Here is a 20692-nt window from a genome sequence, read left to right as displayed (position 1 = left end):
GGTAGACTCTATTTAACTTTCTGTCTCTATAATTTTGCCTATTTTAGGTACATCAGGAGGTGGGATTGTGTGATGTTTGTCCTGTATCTGGCATGGTGTTTTTGAGGTCCATTCATGTTATAGCTCATATAAAATCTAAACTTATTGTAGTGGTTATTTCACAATTTGCATATACCAAATCATGTTGATTGCTTTAAACTAATACCCTATTATATATTGGTTATATCTCAATAAAATGGAAAAATTAAAATAAATAAAAAACATCATAGGCAAAAGACACAAAGGTATTTCACTTAAGAAAATAAAACAGAACACAGAATAAGCACATGCGAAGATGACAATCAATATCTATCAGAGAAATACACATTATACTTCTCTGAGCTATGACTATGTATCTATCAAGAAGCTAACTTTGAATATGTATTTGAATATGTACACACACGCGTATATGTGTGTATATGTGTCTGTGGAGAGAGAGAGACCTCCAACCACTGGCAGCTATACAGAGGAACTGAATTTCTGGAAGGTTGCTGGGAGGAATGTAATGTAAGGTAGGAATGTAAGATGTAAGAGGTCCAGGATTAGTAGAACAGACTAGAGCAATATTGGTGTAACTGTAGACAATAAGGAAGACGGGGAGTTTTAGGGTAAACTGTGAAACATTGAAATACATTAATAGATAATACCTGGCTTTTCAGATGATAAGGCTAGGCTAAAGGAATATATTGATAACAAGAAAATGTTGGTTAACTATTCAATTATTCATCTGGCCTGATCAAAAGTTAGTTAAAATAATAAGTTATAAATATGTATTATATTGAAGGTGTCCTTGCAATTACTTTACAAAGTAATATTAACATTTAAAAAATTGTGTTTATTTGTTTTTAGTTAGCAATGCTTGTTAAAATTTTGTACTTTTTGGCATGAAAATGAAATGGAAATTTTATAATAGCACTGTTAGAATTAAAATGCTATAGCAAGTGACATTGTTTTTAGAAGAAAGGGGTTTTTGAAGGTTTCCCAGGAGAAAAGAAATCCTTCCAAATTTGACTAGAATAATATTACTCAGAGGCATCTTACATAAAAATTGAATATTAGGAACATTTCCAGTTATAATCTGCTATTCATTAAATGGAATGAGAAGAACATAAACTGTTTTATCCTTATTTTAAAGGTATTATATGAACAGTGATTTTTTTTCTTTTGTCATAAATACACGCATCTTCTCCCACAACACTTTCCATTATAAAGGAGTTAGATAACTGTTATAACTCAGTCTAATCTGTGTAAACTTTATTCTTTTATTTTACTTCATAAATGCCTTCAGGGATATTATATATAGATATAAATATATAAATATATATCTATATATATGTAGTTTTCTCATATGTATCATGACTCACCTTATATTTGGAATATTTATGTAATATACCAACGATAATAAATGTAGAAAAATTCTTTTTAACAATTTGTTCCCCATCCAACAACAATTTGTTCTCTATCCAAACTAGAAATACTTCCTTAAGAACTTTAATCTGTTGCTTCACTTATAAGAATATAATAGACATGAAATTTCATGTACAATGTTATGTGACTTTTCCATATTTTCAATTTCTAGCTTGATTACTAGCAGAGGGCAATGCATTTATTATTGAAAATATATAACTGTATTATTATTAATGTCATCAATTACTAAATAAAGATAAACCCCACTTTGAAACAGAAAAATCTTAACATGGTACTTTAATGATTAAAACTCTTATTAAATTCATATTTCTACTGCTTAGTATAATATTATACATTCTAAGCTTTTGTCTTCTACACATCCTTGGAGGAACTTTTGAAATAAAACTTTAGAAATCTCTAATCCAACCATTCTTATGGAATTGTAATGAGAGTTGAAGTAAATTAGAAAGCAAGATAGAGATGTAAATCTATGTAAGGGTATGGTGCTGTTTATCACTCTGAAATTTCTGGCAAGATTATAACTTGGACTGGAAAATTTGTGTTAATGCTTTTTTCCTTAATATTTTAATATGAAATGGAGGTGAGATGGAATTAAATAATTATTACACGCATGCACTGATATGTTTTGTAATTTTATTAAATATTAAAGGTCTAAGCTACAAAGCAGATAAGTTAGAAAATTCTCTTTTCTGAGTTTAGCTCAAAGTGAGATATAGCTTAATTTCCTCAATAATTACTACTATAAAACCATCTCAATATTCTTCAGTCAAGATTACTTTTTCTTGTATTCTTGGAGCCTCCCAAAAGCAATAATTACTTAAGAATAATTATGGCTGTCATCATTCAACTTTAAATGAAGTGTCATTTGCCTAAATGACACCTGTTTTTAGTTACTGACCCAGATACTGACAAAGGCAGACACTTTAGGAATCATATTTTATACATTAAAATTGAAATATTAAAATTACTTTTACATATGCTATATTAAGCATTGTTTCACGAAACAAGACACACATATCTTACATCTTACTTCCACTAAAACATGTCAGTCTGAAGAATATTTAAAACAAACCAAGGTTGCCAGTGTAAAATGGCAAAATTAAGCTGAGTGCGCACTGAAACTGAGAACAATGGAGAAATGAGTGAAGAAAGCAAAGTGGTGAAAGGAAGTGAAAGAAAAGTAAAAACTTTGTTATTCTGCATGTAGCTGTTGCATTTACTGGTGATATTCCAGTTCTATTAAAGTTTTGCTCCAAAACCCGTCCTAGAGCTGCCTGGTGTCTTTCTAATACATTAAAACAAGTCCCATATTTTAATCAAGTTAATTTGAAAAATTAAATAAAAAACAAAGTGTGCTTACTTGTAAACAAAATTATTTTAACTTAAACTGGTAAAACTGAATTGAAAATTTGATAATAATATAATAATTTTTAAAATCATCGTAGGATATGACTATTTCTTTGACTTTCATAAGTAACATTCCTTTAATTGTTTCCTTAATATCGTAAGTGTTATACTATTTGGGCAAAGCTATAAAGACACGCGGAAGAGTGACAATTCAATGATCTGTGTCACTTGAATATATGATTCATACATTCAGATTCATCACCTTACAGTCACACCTGTATATCTATGTAATTTTTTGGTGTCAACAAATAAAGCAGAGATTTGTTTTGAATCATACATACTGATAATTGTAATTGCTATTATTCTGTGTGGCAATTAGCCCTCAACATGTAACCAGTTCACTCAGATGATAATTATTTTTGCTGTCTTACAGTCAAACATGGTTTCAGTTCTGGCATTGCTCTTTTTAGCTCCCTGTATGTATTATCAGCGTGAATGCTAAATTTTCTCTCATTAAAGTAGTCATCTGAGAAAATCATAAAAACTGAATTTAGGTTTCTAACAAGTGTGGTTACCTAGCTCTAGTCCTCCTTGACTGACAACTTAAGGTTTCTTTCATTTGATCTAGTGGCTCTTGGTAATTCTCTTTTAAACTTCCTGTTATTCTTCACATTGCTGCACTCTTTTATCACTCTCTACTTTTGAATGTGTATATATAATTTATTATAGGAAATAAGTTGGCGTTTCAGTTTTCCATCTTCCCAAAGTTTCCTATGAGGCAATATAAAGATAACGATGCTGGGAATAGAATAAAGGATAATGTGCCTGTGTGTTTTGACAATAATGAAGGTTGGAGGTGTAATAGAGGCTTGATCACTATAAGGATATGATGTTTCTGCATAGTAAGAATAAATCACAGCGAGAAGATTTAGATCATTAATGGCTGATTAATGAGGGGAAAGCCGGTAAACATGATTTGAATGTCAAGTATCTAGATTTTGGTGAGAGATGAACAGAGAGGTCCACATTATAGTCTGAAGTTTAGAAAGGGAGTTTGAACTTCACAAGAAAGTCAATTAAAGTTTTTGTTTGTTTCTCTGAATTTCCACTCATCTGAAGCAAGACTGGCTCCAGTATTATTCGTGGCTTCAAGGGAGTCAATCTGTTTGCAATAACCAGAATTCACACTTGTATCTGTTAACCTTTACAATTTGAAGATCAGCAATTTAGGCTCAGAAGTCTGTTGTGGTTTGGTCCAGTTGACTCATGAATTTTCAATTAGTTCTGCCAGTTTATGAAGATCTTAATATGGATGATTGTAAATCAAGGCCTTTCTCAATATCATCTTTCATCTTCTAGGTAGGGAGCCTAGGTTTGTATAAATTGTGGCCAAAATTTCACAGGTAGCAAAAGAGCACAAGAACATTTTCCAGATTCTGTTTTGTCATGTTTGCTACTGTTCTGTTGACCAAAGCAAGTCATGAAACCAGTCTTAATTCAAAGAGTGGATGAAGACTATCTTTTGATGAGAGGAAAGCTAGTATGGATACATGAAAGAGAAAGTCTGATGACCAATTTTGCAACCCATTGCAATAGGATAGAGACAACTAATTAAATTTGAGTGAGGAATTAAATTTTATCTGCTCCCTTCCTCTAATTACTATGCATAAAACCAAAACTTCCTTCTTATAAAGGTCAACCTTATGTGAATATCACTTTAGGAGTACTGAGAATTTAGGTTAGTTCTGAAAAAATTCCTCTACTTACTTTATCAAAAGTCAAATCATTTTAATCGATAATTAGATAAAGTGATGAACATAAAATAGGAGTGAGTGGAAGGGAAAGAGTCAATATTTTAATGTATCATTCAAAATTAACACTTTTAGTGCAGTTAAAGAAAATCACAAAAGCTTAGCAAGCTCCTCAAAATCAACAGGAAATGAACTTATAAGAACATTATAGAGGCAATTTTGAAACCAGAAAATGCTATTTAGTTTCAAGATGTATTCCCCATTCAAGGGGAGGGGTACATAAAAAGTGGAGTGGGGAAATCTATTCATACAGGCAGAAAAAATTCCTTTGAACTCTGCACTTATAAGAAATGTTCAGTTAATGTGCTTATATATTTTTGTTTTTTTTATTTTTATAATTATATTTAAGGTAATATTGATTTACAAGCTATATGATTCAGAGGTAATAGAGTCACATCTCTTCAGACATATGTTACCACACCACACCTACCACCAAGCATTCATGGCCTTCCACCATAGTCCATTGCGCTTATAAAAAATTCCCTGCTTTTTCCTCTTGTACTCATGTTACCAGGAGACTGAGACAAATGTCCATTTTATTTTTGTTTTTTCACCAAATTTAAAATAATGGCTTAACCGTTTTGTTTTTTTTTTTTGTCTAATGAAATTTAATAAGATACAGAATAGCCAATGTGGTTTGCAAATTAGTATAGTCTGTTGTGAAAATTTAAAAAAAAAAACATGAAAAATGCTTGAAATGTTCAGTAATTCCTTGAAAATCCCAGTAATCTCCAATATCTGATAAATGCTGGGTGTACAGTAGGTGTTCAAAAAATATAAATTGAATGTATGTGATTGAATAACCACCTCTTCACCTTACAATTGTGAATGGAAATTGCTATAAGAAATAATATTTACAAAGTTACATAGCCATGTGATGGTAATCTACGTATAAATAAAAACATCATATTGCATATGTTTATATTGACTCCATAGAACCTAAGCTTTGATCTTTCAGCTCATACATTTGATTAGCTCTATCACAATTTGCATTAAATTAGGTGTTAACTTTTAGATTTTCCAATAGTGGTTTTGTAACATTATTGATTACTCTATTTAGATATTTATATATATATATATGCATGTATGCCTTTTTAGCCAATTTAAAGTTTCTTTTATAAGGAAATAATGCTTTTTCAAATTTCCATAAATTTTATTTGTGATTGCACAACTAAGATCAAGACATTGTACTTTGGTTTTTTTTTTTTTTTTTTTAAAGATTTATTTATTTATTTATACAAGCACTGGGTACAGTCAGAAGCGCGGGAGGGTGAGAGAATTCAGCAGAGCCAGAGCGGGGAGCAGAGCAGGCAGAAGGACCGAAGTACACTGCTGAGGGGAGCAGCGGGCGGCAGGAGAGATCTGCGCGCCATGTGGGACCCTCGCCCGGTGGCCGGGGAGCAGCCGGGGATCGAACCGGCGCTGCAGAGGCTGCAGGCAGCTTCGCAACCCAGCGCTCAACCGCTGCGCCACCGGGGAGGCCCTGTACTTTGGGTTTTTTTTTAAGATTTATTTATTTATGTATACAAGAACTGGGGTACAGGCCAGAGGTGTGGGGGGTGAGAGGATTCACCAGAGACAGAGTGGGGAACAGAACAGGCAGATTGAGTGAAATACACTACTGAAGGGAGCAGCAGGCAAGACAGGAGAGGTCTGCTGCGCCATGTGGATAACTCCCTGGCCAGAGATCAAACTCCTGCTACAGTGGCAACAACACTTTTTTTTTTAAAGAATTTTTTTAAAAAGATTTATTTATTTATTTATTTATACAAGCACTGGGTGCAGTCAGAAGTGTGGGAGGTCGAGAGAATTCACCAGAGCCAGAGTGGGGAGCAGAACAGGCAGAAGGACCGAAGTACACTGCTGAGGATAGCAGCGGGCACAGCAGGAGAGGTCTGTCGCACCATGTGGGACCCTGGCGGGTGGCTGGGGATCAAACTGGCTCTGCAGAGGCTGCGGGCAGCTTTGCAGCCCAAAGCTCAACCGCTGTGGCACCAGGGGAGGCCTGGCAACAATGCTTTTGAAGTGGCATACAGTTTTACATTTAGTTAGTATTACATTAAGATTTTTCTTCTGACATGATATCCTAAAAACAAGTTTTTCAGCATATCTATGTTGTCATTTCAGTAGTGAGTTCTGCAGGAATAAAAAATGAGATGGAAATCATTAATAAAACTGGAAAAACAACAGCTGTTACTGTTTATGTACACTTCCAACAGCAAGATCAGGAATCTCCACAGTTATTAAATGAACTCAGTTTCAATCCATTAAATGTTCACTAACATTGCAAGAGTTCCTATTAACATTCAAACAAAAAGTTGAGGTATTTTTTGGGGGTAAAATTTTTATATTTATAAAATAATATATAATTTACACACATATATACATTTTATATATATGTATGTTTGAAAAAGTCACATATAGCACAATTCCTTGTATTAAAATGTACTAATAAACAACTGTGTCTTCCATGTTAAAATGAAAAAAAAAACCTAGGGAGACCGTCCTTCAACTTTCCCAGTTTAGGGCCTCCCTGGTGGTGCAAGGGGTTAAGATGCAGCATATGAAGCTATCTGCAGCCACTGCAGTACGAGTTCGATCCCCAGTCAGGTAGCTAACCACATGATGCAGCAGATCTCTCTTGACTAGTCCACTTTTCCTCTCAGCAGTATATTTCAGTCAATCTGCCTGTTCTGTTCCCCACTCTGTCTCTGGTGAATCCTATCACCCTCCACACCTCTAGCCTGTACCTTAGCTCTTGTATGCATAAATAAATAAATCTTTTAAAAAAAAATTCCCCAGTTTAGTCATACAAACTTTAATTTAGCTTATTTTTCAAGACTTTTATTTTTCTAGAAACCATAAGCAAATGATATTGTTCTGAGTTCCCCTCATAACTTAAAGTGATATTTTCACAATGTCCAGAGTCTTGATGTCCTGCAGATGATAGAAATACACCCCTTACTTGAATGTAGGTGATTGAATAACTACTTCAGCCTCTTCAGTCTAATCTCAACATAGTAGCTGGAATGATTCTTTTACAAAGTAGGTAAAATCATGTCAAACCTTTTGGAAAATTCTCTAATGGCTTTCTAACTCACTCAAAGTCAAAGTCATCCAAGTGAGCAATAATGATGAACATTATTTGTTTCCTTGTTAACTTGTTAAATTCATGTCGTTTATTCATATTCTCTCTATGTATTTGTACCATGATTGTTAAACTCTTTTTTTTTTTTCCTTTTGGAAGCAATACCTAGAATACTTTCAGTTTGTAGTGGCAGAAAGGGACAGAGCTGGATCTCTATGATTGGGCAGACAGGTAAATGAGAGTCCTAGAGTTCTTGGTGGCTTTTGAAGGCTTTTATCTGGATTTACCAGGTACACAGCAGGTAGGAGTGCTGGGGGGCCAGGAGGCTGAGCAGACCTTCCAGCCCCCAACAAGTCTTCACTCCCTCTGGGCTCTCCGATGCTCTCTGGTAGCCTTTGCATCTCTGCTCCTTTTGCTCTACTGTTCTGAGCTCTTTTGCTCTTTTGTTCGGCTGTTCCTTTTGCTCTGGTCTGGTTTTGCTGGCATCCCCATGACTTCATGCTTATAAGCCCATTCTCTCAGCCCAGGTGAATCCCATCTACATATGCCCACACCCTACTCCAGGTGCCCGCTATCAGGCATGCATTCAGGACTGACGATCCATCATCAATCCTAATGGTGGGAGGGCAGAAAAGCCTGATACTTTACTTACCCTACACAGCTCAAGGGCAAATCATTTCCTATTTCCTCTTTTCATAAAAATTAACTCACTTTCTCACTTCCTTCAGGTTGTGAAGGACCACTATTTTATTGTATGAACGCTGTTTTCAGTGAGACCTCCCTTGCATTCTTTAAAACTGAATATTCTACTCCCTAATATTCAGTATCAAGGGCCTGCTTAAATGTTCTCCCTAGCAGTCATTGCCATTTAATGAAGTCTGTATTTTACTTGTTTTTATAATGTTCATCTTATTTTAACTAAAATGCAAACTCTAGGAAAACAGATTTGTTTTTCTTTATTTCCTTTGCTTTAATACTCAATCCCTAGTATGTAGAACAATGCTTAGGAGATGTTCAATAAAAGCATGTCAAATGGATGTATTCCTTGGCTTATTTATGTATTTAAAATATCTCTAGGGCCTCCCTGGTGGCACAGCAGGTTGAGCGCCGTGCTGTGAAGCTGTCTGCAGCCTCTGCAGTGCCAGTTTGATTCCCGGCCAGCCAGGGAGAAGCCCACATGGCGTGGCAGACCTCTCCTGCCTCACCCGCTGCTCCCTTCAGCACTGTATTTCAGTCAATCTGCCTGTTCTGTTCCCCACTCTGTCTCTGGTGAATCCTCTCACCCTCCTGCACCTCTGACTGTACCCCAGTTCTCGTATAAATAAACAAATCTTTGAAAAGAAAATATCTCTAGTCATAGTAGAATACAAAATTCAGACAAAAGTCAATTCTCTTTCAATAGGATAGGAAACTTTAATTTCTACAGTTAATTGAAACATAGCCTAAAATAAGAGTTACTGTGGGAAATATAATTCTTGGTCACGGATATGACATTTGAACCTCAACCCACCTCTCCTAACTAACCAGGAATAAAATCCTCATGCTCGCTTCATAATAAACTTTCTTATTTGCAGTCTCAGATGACAAACTAGACTTGGAAATATTATCCTTAGCTTTTGTCTCTAAATAAGCTCCTCTAGGCCAGACGAAGACAAACTGGTTGAGAAGGTAAGACTACTTTAGCTACAGCTGTATTTGTTTTAGAGATAATTAGTTTTCCATCTGGCATTTGAGGGAGTGTATTACATTTGCTTTAGGGAGAAAACAGAGAAACTATCACAATTGTGTAACCAAGCAAATTCTTCCAAAATGCACAGTGTAGAAATGACATATAGCACTTACTGTATAGTGCTTTAGCAGTTAAAGTGATAAATGGATAAAATAACTTTGTTTAAAGCTGCAGAGATCTGTGCAGAAAATCTCAGTAAACAACTACTACTGTCATTGGCAACCTGCTTCATTGTGTATTAATTTACTATGGTTATCAATTGGGTAATTCCTGAATTCAGTTTGAAAACTAATTTACCAGGCATGAATTTATAATGAACAATTTAAAGAGATAAGATGCTTACCTACTTAGGTGGAAGTAAGAGCGCTAGGAAATTAAAGGCATAAATTCTAATCATATCTTTGAAGAATAAAATGCAGTATGACTTGCAGAGTGATTAAGCCACACATATGTTAATGCACCAACAAATGTATGCAAGAAGACTGTGAAGCTCATGGTACTCTTGTTAAAAATAAAGCTGGTAATAACTGCTTATGAAAAATACATCTAGGATAGAACAGTAATAGTGTTATAAAGTTATTGAGACGCCCTTTTTTGCAATGAAGAGGCCAGGTAACAAAGGCTATCAGTGTTGGCAGATGGAATATTATTACAAGCTGCAACAGGTTTATTTTTTCTGCCTGTTTCATCATATGCCATTTCAATAACTTATTCTCAAAAGGAAGGCTTACTTACTATGTATATCTTTAGTCAGACATTCTCACAGTAACCAGAGAGGAAGTATAATGTCTAATATTGAATCTAGCTCACTCCACCTGATAATTCAAAGCAAGGTGCTTAGACACCCCCAAATGGAGGCAAACAAGAAAAGGTAGGGTAAGTAAATGATAAATTGTAGGGTAAGTAAATGATAACAGGCTTTTCTGCCCTCCCGCCATTAGGATTGATAATGGATCCTTGTGGTCCTGAATGCATGCCTGATGGCGGGCACCTGGAATAGGGTGTGGCATGCGTAGATGGGATTCACCTGGGCTGAGAGACTGGGCTTATAAGGGTGGCATAATGGGGACTCCAGGAAAACCATGAGAGGAAAGAGAAGCAGAGACCATCAGAGAACGCCAGAGAGCCCAGATAGAGTGAAGACTGCTGGAGGGTGGGAGGCCTGCCAGCCTCCTGGCCCCTCATTACCCCTACATGCTGTGTACCTGGTAAATCCCAATAAAAGCCAGAAAAGTCACCAAAGGCTCTAGGATTCCTACTTTACCCCATCTGCTAGGGTCATAGAGAACCTGCTCCATGTCCTTCCTGCCATTACAGTAATGTATTCATAATCATCACTTCTGTTTGAATAATCATGGTATATTTCAGTGCCATTAGTTAGGAATACAAACAAGGAAATTTCAGTCTAGTGGCCATGCTTATGATCTTGTTCATAATTTATGTTTTACTCTGAATTGCATGGCCAATAATAATTTAGAGTTGTCAAACAAATCCTGAGGCTGTGAAGCAGAGATAGGCGAACACAAGTGGAGGATCCTAGTAATCTAACTGTAGGGTAAATGAAGTTGATCAGGCTTTTATGACATTGGCCTTTGTGGCTATCGCCTACAGCCTTGATCTTGTTAATGTATGGGCGTGTGGGTGTGGGGCACGCGTGCCTGACTGTGGACACCTGAGCAGGGGTGTGCGTGCATGTGCTAGTGTGCACACCTGAGCCTGGAGGTCAGGGATATAAAGGCTACATTACACAGCGATGGCACAGTTAGGACGTGCAATGGCTAGCGGAGGAAGCCCAGCGAAAAGAGCATATAGAGATTGGCAGGGGGCTCAAGTTGCTGTCTCCCTTCTGGCTTGTTTTTCCTGCTTACCATTAAAACCTGTGAAAATGCTGCCAAGGCCTCCAAAATTCTCCTTCAAATCGCCAGACCCGAAGGTGAACGTACCCGGCCTGGGAAGGTTGCAAGACATTAATATAAGAAGATAATTGTGTTCATTTCTCATTGCTCATTCATTAAAGGTAATAATTCTAGTACTTTCTGTTAAGATAAAATCTTGACTCTTTACCAGAAGTAAAATTCATGGATCTTCTGTCTTATCTCACTACCTAAAGAATAACCCATTGAAAATAGCTCAAAATATTTAATACTAAAATCAAATACATTGTAACTAATAACGATGTGATTTGGTAATTTTCTATAAATACATTAACATGTTATTGTTAGAACTTCATTTTTAGATGCCATGCATTTCAAACAATAGCCACATGATTCAGAATTTACTCAAAACTAAATAGCTTAGAATATACTCAAACTATCAGTGAGTGAGCACTGTTGGTGCTATGTGTAGAGACAGGAACATGGCCACGGAGCAGGTTTTCTGATCCAGCAGACCAGGTAAAGGAGGAGTCAGAGTCTTCAGTGGCTTTTGCAGGTCTTTTATTTAGATTTACCAGGCATATGGCAGGCAGGGGTGCTGGGGGGGCCAGGAGGCTGGCAGTCCTCCCAGCCCCCAGAAAATCCTCTCTCTATCTGGGCTTTCTGGCGTTCTCTCTGCTTCTCCTTCTCTCAGATTCCATTCGTTCTTGGCTTCTGCTGGCATCCCCAAGATGCCACCCTCATAAACTCAGTCTCTCAGCTCAGGTGTACCCACTTCAGGTGCCTGCCATCAGGCATGCATTCAGGACCACAGGGTTCCCTCATCTATACTAATGGCGGGAGGGCAGAAAAGCCTGATATTTTTTCCTTACCCTTCAGTGTGGTTTTCAATTTATTTTCAAAATAAATGTTATTTAAAAAAATATTCACTGCACTATATGGTTGACAAGTTTTGATGTTTTTCAAAACTTCTGAACTTTGAAAAGCTGTCATATGTAATGAAAAGAGAAACCAGGACATCAATAATATTGGTCTCCACTGTGATTCAATTAATAATTGTGAAAAAAGGCCAAGTTCAGAATTCTGCATAATGTTGGATTATTATAGTAAGTGGAAAATTAGATTTTAAAATTTTCTTTTAAATTACCACATTGATTTTAATGGTGAAGGGCACTCCATGATCATATCAAATATCTTTAGATTTTTTTAATTTAATTTTAAAATACCCTCATTTGTTCAGCAGCATAATTCAATTGTTTGGAGGTGGTTTATCTTCACTTATCCTGAAATCAAAGTACTAGAGTTTTCCAAAACTTTGTCTCTTTGGTTGATAATTTTCTGAAGTTGACAACATTGTATTGAGGAACAATGTGAAGTCTTTGTTGTGATTTCACCAAAATAATCAGGAATTATTGCAGGTTCCATCAAGAATATGGAATGTGTTTGCATCATGATGCTGTTTCACAAGAAGGGCACTCCACAAAGGTAAGGAGCAGTCTGAGTTTCTATAGTTGGATGGTTTTTCTTAAACTCAGCACTTCAAAAAGGAATTCATGATCACTCTTCATCTCTGAAATTAAATATTGTCTGCCTTCTTTCTGTCTCAGAAAACGATATCACATTCAAATGAGAAGTCTACTATTTCAACCTACTGTACATAGTCCTCCAATTCACATCACCTCATTATTGCTCTAACTTGTCCACTGTCCATTTGTCTTCATAGCCACTGTGTCCACTTTAGTTCTGCTCCTTGGCTTATCATTTTTCCCATAGTTGACTGCAATGTTCCACTAAGGGATCTGCTTGCTTTTATACTATAGCCACAGTCATCTTTTTAAAACGTAAATATGAAAATGGTCCTATACTAGTGAAAAATTTTATGACTCTCCATCTTATATCAGTATAAACTAGAAGTCCTTGGAGTTCAACACAACCAAGTTGTCACTTGTTTCTTCCCAGATCTTTATCCTCCACTGTTAACACTCCTGCCTAAGACTCCATCTTCCTGTCAAGATAAATTATTTGTTGTTATCCAAATAACAATTCCCTTGAGTGTGCATCTTTATATCTGCTGTTCTCTCTTCCTGCAAGATTCATATTTTCATCTCATTAGTACTTAATCTTTGTACATGAACAATTTTTTGTTTTTTGCTTTTGCATAGCAATTTTGCTGTTCCTCCACAAATGAGTCAGTTCTCTTAGAAAGTTTAAACACCCCAATATGACTTGCTATATTATAATTTAATTGGACTTTCACTTATTTTAAACTGTTAGTTCTTTGAATGAATAAATTCTGTGTTATATTATCTAGCATGTTATAAATTTTAATATCAATTTAATGAGTAGGATAGTGTAGTTTTATACACTGATACTAGTTATCATTATACCTGTTATGTACTGTGCAACTTAATTAAGGTTTACATGTGGTTTAGTATCACCCATTGCCTATTATAATTCCTTGATGTTCAAATTATTTTGTTATTTTTAAAGATGAATAAATTAGAGCTCAAGGAGCATAATTTGCTGAAAGTACAGTGCTAATGAGTGACAAAATCGGAAGATCCTTTAATTTAAAGACTAAGAAATTTCTCCTCTCTCCAATTTTCTTGATAGTCCCTCACCAATTTGTAATGCAGAAGAGTTTAGGTAGTTAAATAACTGGGTTTTTTTGAGTGTGATAAAATATGTAGTTTGGTGAATGAATAAGAAAATTCAAGACAAATTAAAATTATGCTCTGCTCCTATATCCTATCATCATATCATTTTTAAAGAACATTCTAAACAACATTTCAGAATTGCTGCTTCTAGCTGTCTAAAGTAGTAACTACTAGTAAAATAAAAATTATTTTTACTGTGAACCAAATATTTCCATGTTAAAAACATTTAATAAAGTTACAAATTCATTTTCATGGGGAAGCCAATATCTTTATTTTGTTGGAATTGTGGTTTATATGCAGAGATTATTAAAATTCCAGTGCCATTTTGTCAAAACAAATAAGGAACCAGATTACACATAAACAGGTGTATGTTTGCTGTTTTTCCACTTTGATGTAAAATATGCATTCAGACTTATATTTTATGTGACACATCAGCTTAAATACAGTGTCTAATTTCACTTTTATTTTTTTCTATTTAAATGTTAATTTTAGAGTGTTTTAAGTCTTCATTTGCATAATGTATCTAAACTGATGATAAGGATAAAAGAAAAATAAAACTGGTGAAATGCACAGAACAGGGAATTTCTGCATAATGAAGTAAATACCTGATAGTAACTACCTCAAGAAGCATATGAAAACCTAAGCTACCGGGCCTCCCCGGTGGCGCAGCGGTTGAGCGCTGGGTTGCGAAGCTGCCCGCAGTCTCTGCGGCGCCGGTTCGATCCCCGGCTGCTCCCCGGCCACCGGAGGAGGGTCCCGCATGGCGCGCAGACCTCTCCTGCCGCCCGCTGCTCCCCTCAGCAGTGTACTTCGGTCCTTCTGCCTGCTCTGCTCCCCGCTCTGGCTCTGGTGAATTCTCTCGCCCTCCCGTGCTTCTGACTGTACCCAGTGCATGTATAAACAAAACAAACAAACAAATAAATAAATAAAAACATGCCTCTAAAAAAAAAAAAAAAAAGAAAAAAGAAAACCTAAGCTACCAGTTTAAGACATCTGGGTGTAAAACTTTCAGTTCTGCTATGTTCTTAAAATTTAAGGGTTCTGTCTTCTTGAAAGAATCTCACAATTTGGTAGTTAATTTACAAAAGTAAATAGTACCTGATAAAATTTAACATAAAGATGACATGCGGAAATGCATAAAAAATGCAAATGGAAGAACAAATCATACAAAAATTACTCATTCACTCGGGCTGACCTCTATGAAATCATGTTCTTCACTGTATCACTGTGAGAAAGCATATTATATAGCATCTGATATTTGAATAAGCACAAAAAACTGAAAGATATACAATGACTTCTGAATATTTTGTTGTAGGTCTGCTAAATTTTAATGGGATTTCCAGTCAGTTTTTAATTTTTTTTATTTTTTATTTTATTTTATTTTTTAAATTTTTATTGAGAATTCAAACTTCAAAATGTCTAGGACTGAGAAAATCTCTGTAGAAGATTTCATGTTAGGCCTTCTTATACAACAAAAATAAACTTAACCCTGGTACTCAAAAAAAGAACACAAGGGCCTCCCATGGTGTTGCAGCGGTTGAGCTCTGGGCTGCGAAGCTGCCCGCAGCCTCTGCAGCGCCGGTTCAATCCCCAGCCACCGGCGAGGGTCCCACATGGTGCGACAGACCTCTCCTGCCGCGCCCACCGCTCCCCTCAGCAGTGTATTTCATCAGTCAACCTGCTATGTTCCCCACTCTGGCTCTGGTGAATTCTCTCACCCTCCCGTGCTTCTGACTGTACCCAGTGTTTGTATAAGTAAATAAATAAATCTTTAAAAAAAAAAAGGACACAAAGAAATTCTGGAAGGTGGTATGTCTATTACCTTGATTGTGGTGATGGTATTACTGGTATTTACATATTTTCAGCTCTTAGTCTATGAATTATACCTCAATAAATCTTGAAAAAAGTAGTAGAAAGTGAGGTGTCTTTGATATACAGATTTTTAATTTATTCAATAAAAGAAAAGTGATTATCTACTTTATACACTGTGCTGATTTCTAGATCTGTGTTGGGACTGAAATCCAATTTATAATTAGTATTTTGATTCAGGCATACCTCATTTTATAATGCTTCGGTTTTTGTAGTTTATAGATATTGCATTTTTTAAAAAGATTTATTTGGTTATGCATACAATAACTGGGGTGTAGGCCAGAGCTGTGGGGCTAGAAGATTCACCAGAGATAGTGGGGAGCAGAACAGGAAGATCTACTGAAATACACGGCTGAGGGGAGTGGTGGGTGACACAGGAGAGGTCTGCTGAGCCATGTGGGTTGCTCCCTGGCTGTATCTAATTTGTGTTGCAGTGACTGGAGATGGAGATAGCTTGATAGCACTGTCTTTAACCCTTGCACCATCAGGGAGGCCCTGGATTTTTTTTTTTTTTTTAATTTAAGGTTTGTGGAAACCTTGTGTCTAACAAGCCCATGGGCACGTTATTTTCCAACAGCATGTGCCTACTTTGTCTCTCTTTGTCTCATTTTGGTAATTCTCGCAATAATTGAAACTATTATTATTGTTGAGGGAACAGTATGTCCTGAATGAACTCTACCCACTGATATTTTATGAACTCCATCCCCATCTTCATGTCAAAGACCTCTCAGGGGCAAAGGATTACATTCCCATCCTGCCATGACTCTTGACTTCTTGAAGGGGGATTACTGGGAAATAAGTGTGAGTTAAGGAGCAACTCACACTTTATGCCTGGATCTTGGTTTTGCCTGCCTTCAGCATGCACCCAAGGCCCCAGTTCTGGCAGTATTATTGTAGGATTTATTGACCAATTAATCTCTCCCTCTTATTGTCTGTGCTCCTGCTATTTTCAATTCCCCTTGTAATTAAACCTTTTCCTAACTTAAGTGTGTGTGCCTGACCTTAGGTCTTGTTCTAATTTTATTTTGTTTTTTTTAAGTGCCAAGGTGAGGACTTACACCCTGGCAATACCATTTCCCTTTGGGGTTGCCCTATAACAGCATTATTATCTATACTAGGATAATCTACTGTTAGTAATCTTTGATTTTGCTGTTGTAATTGTTTTGGGGTGCTATGAGCCGTGCCTATATAAGACAGTGAAATTAATTGATAAATGTGTGTGCTCTGATTGCTTCACTGACAGGCCATTTCCATCTCTCACCTTCTCCTTGGGCTTCTCTGTACATGAAATACACTAACATTGAAAATATCCCTTGTGGGGCCTCCCTGGTGGCACAAGGGGTTAAGCACAGCATTATGAAGCTATCTGCAGCTACTGCAGCATGGGTTCAGTTCCTGGCCGGGTTGATGACCCACATGGCGCAGTGGACCTCTTCTGTCTGGCTCGCCGCTCCCCTCAGCAGTGTATTAAAAAAAAAAAAGAAAGAAAAGAAAAATAAAAGAAAATATACTTTGTGTATATGTGTTTCAAAGTTTATTTTATTGCTGTTAGTCAGTTTGCCTTTTTTATATTAGAAGAAAAATATTGTGTCTATTATTTAAATCTAATTTTATATATTTTTTACATCATTTGTAATTTTCGCACAATGTATGCATTTTCATCTTGGTTATTTTCCCCATACAATTCCCACCCCATTTGTTTTGATCCTAATCCCTTCTCCCCCCTGTAGTGTGTCTCTGGTTTATAGTTGCTTGTTGATTTTGATTTTTACTTTATTATAATTAAAGATTTAAATCTTGATATATTTTTTTTAAATTTCCTTCACATTTTCTTCAAAGAACCATGGGTATTCTTTGATCTTTGTAGCTTTGCTCTTCTATACTCATCTTAGAACAACTATGCAAGGCCATGAAACCTCTATTGGAGTTTTATTACCATAGTATTAAATTTTAAGAATGATTTTGAGAGTATAGTATCCTTTTGATTGTAAATCATTGCATGTATGGATTTAAATATTCAACTTATTATTTAGGTCTTTAATACTTCACTGTAACTTTCTAAGCTTTAATTCATAGGTTTCACAAAAATTTTTGTTGGACTTTTTTCTCGAGTCACAATTTGCAATTTTAAATTATACATTTTAAGATTATGTTTCACATTGCTTCTTGATTTCATGTGGAAATATCTACAACTTTTAAAAGTGACCAGTGCAATGCACAAAGGTCACAAGTGGTTGTACAACAGTTTTCATCAACCCACAAATCCATTAAAAGCACACTAAATATATCCTACAGGTTGCACTCAGGCTGTTGCATATTTTCCAATAGAAGTCACCAGATTTACAATTATGTGAAACACAGTTTTGCCTGATTTTCCCCTTGAGATTTATAATGGACCAATTTATCACATACATCAAGAGAACCAATTGATTAAAATAAATAAATCTGGCTCCTTATTTCTAACAGAGATGAGAAAAGATTCATTTTTGTGTTAATCAAGTTCTGTGTATGAATAGACACACTAGAAAACTAGAATCACCTTGTTCTTTTATAAAAGTGATCTGATTAAAATTTAGTACTCATTTGAGGATAGAAGTTAATTTGTTGCTTGTTCATTTTGCCTATATATGTTGTATATCATTAAGCTAGCAGAAGAGCAAACCATTGGAAAATAGCAATTCTAATCTGTTTACTGAATTAGAGCAAAAGCACTGTAAACTTAAAATTGCTGAATGTTTCAGGAGATAGTAATTATAAAGATGTTACAAATAATGCCACAATCATAGTTTTCCATGGATGATTTATTTCTTAAGAAAACATACTTTTATTGGAGTAGGTCAACCAGAACCCTGATCCAAGACTAGTCTTTGTTTCAGTAAGATATAAGAACTGGTCATTAGTAGTAACCCCAGTAGGTCCCGCTTGCATTTTAGAATAAAAAGTTAAGTCCATTATCTTCAAAATGAATCCTAGTTCATCCTGAAATCTTACAGCTAAGGAGTACTAACACATTTCCATCATGAGATACAATAACATTTAATAAGAAAAATAACCAGGGTGTCTTAAGGACCCAAGGAACACCTAAGTATAAATTGAACAATTGAAAAAGTACATTAAATTTTCCAAATACCTGTTTTGGTAGCATCTCTGTTAATCAGAGCATGAGGGTCTTCAATCAATCATTTCCACATCTCCCAATATTAAAATAATAAATTAAAATGTAAATAATACTTTTTTTTAAAGATTTGTCTTGCATCAATACATAGTAATTCCTCTAAACTCTGAATTACCATATGTATAAGAAGTTTTTTCTGGGCCTCCCTGGTGGCTCAGCGGGTTGAGCGACATGCTGTGAAGCTGTCCACAGCCTCTGCAGTGTGGGTTCGATCCTGGCTGGCCAGCGAGAATCCCACATGGCATGGCAGACCTCTCCTGTCAAGCCCGCTGCTCCCCTCAGCAGTGTATTTCAGTCCATCTGCCTGTTCTGCTCCCCACTCTGTCTCTGGTGAATTCTCTCACCCTCCCGTGCCTCTGGCCTGTAGCCCAGCTCTCGTATAAAAAATAAATAAAACTTAAAAAAAAAAGGTTTTTTCTGCTTTTTTAATTTTTGTTTTGAGATAATGTGATTTACAATGTTGTATATGATTTAAAAGTATAGACTCACACTCTTCAGATGTCTGTTACTGCAACACACCCACATCATGAGGTACTCATAGCCCTCAGCATCCCTTCTGGTATAACCAGTGTTGGTTTCCAATCTTCAAGACATGCTTTAATTTCACTCTCTGTCCCAGGCTCCTCTGGATCCTATGCCCCACTGAACTATTTTCAAATTATCCTGTCAATAGTGAAGAAGAGAACATCCTCTTCCTTGTCTCCACTCTAAGAGTCTTTTGTAATCAAATGTGCATTTCACAATTCACTAGTGAATTATCTATAAAATTTCCAACCCAAAGGTATTAACCAAAACCACAAAGAGTACAAGCATCTGGAATTGGGATGCAGTGCTGATATTGACCTTCAGTCTAATCTTTGATATGTCACAGGGTTTTTCTCAAACTCCCTCAACTGCAGGATGGAGTAATGATACCTGGCAAGTCAAGTCATTAGAATTTTGTGAGGATCCAATAAGAATGATATACAAGATTTCTGTTGGTTTTTAATTCTTATAAAATACTATTTAATAAATAGAGGGTGTGGTTTGGCAGTAACACCTGAAGAGGGTAATCCTCTACCTTTATATCATAAGCAGTGTTATAAAGTTGTTACATCTCTAAAAATATAAATAAATACAAAAACATGTATTAACATATGGTATAATGGTAGCAAGTACAAGATCACAAAACATTTTATCCTAAAAAAAAAGATTTCTGCAGTAGAGAGTATTCACAAGTAATATAAAGACAGAATCAAATTTTAAAATTGGATGGCATTGATATTGCAAATTTGTACTGAAGTTAAGTACCTGGCTTTAATTCTGAATATTAGTATGTGTTACCTCTAACTTTGGTTAAACATTGGAGAATTGTTAAAATATATGTATTGTATATTATATGACACTTTAATATATATATAATATATATTATGTTATAATACATATATTTTAATTTTTCCTTCATTTGTGAAAATAGAATACCATTGAAATTAGTTTTCCTATCTCTTCCATGTTGACAAAATTATTGTATTTTAATTCAAATTATATCTGAAAGGTTTGTCCCCTTGATATTTTTTAGTTAAGCATTAATTATAGGGCCTCCCATGGTGGAGCAGCCATTGAGTGCTGGGCTGTGAAGCTGCCGCAAGCCTCTGCAGTGCCAGTTCATCCCTGGCCGCAGGCGAGGGTCCCACAT

The sequence above is a fragment of the Talpa europaea genome (assembly GCF_964194135.1).
Source record: "Talpa europaea genome assembly, chromosome: 3".
Taxonomy (NCBI): Eukaryota; Metazoa; Chordata; class Mammalia; order Eulipotyphla; family Talpidae; genus Talpa; species Talpa europaea.
Note: the sequence above shows the minus strand (reverse complement) of the source record.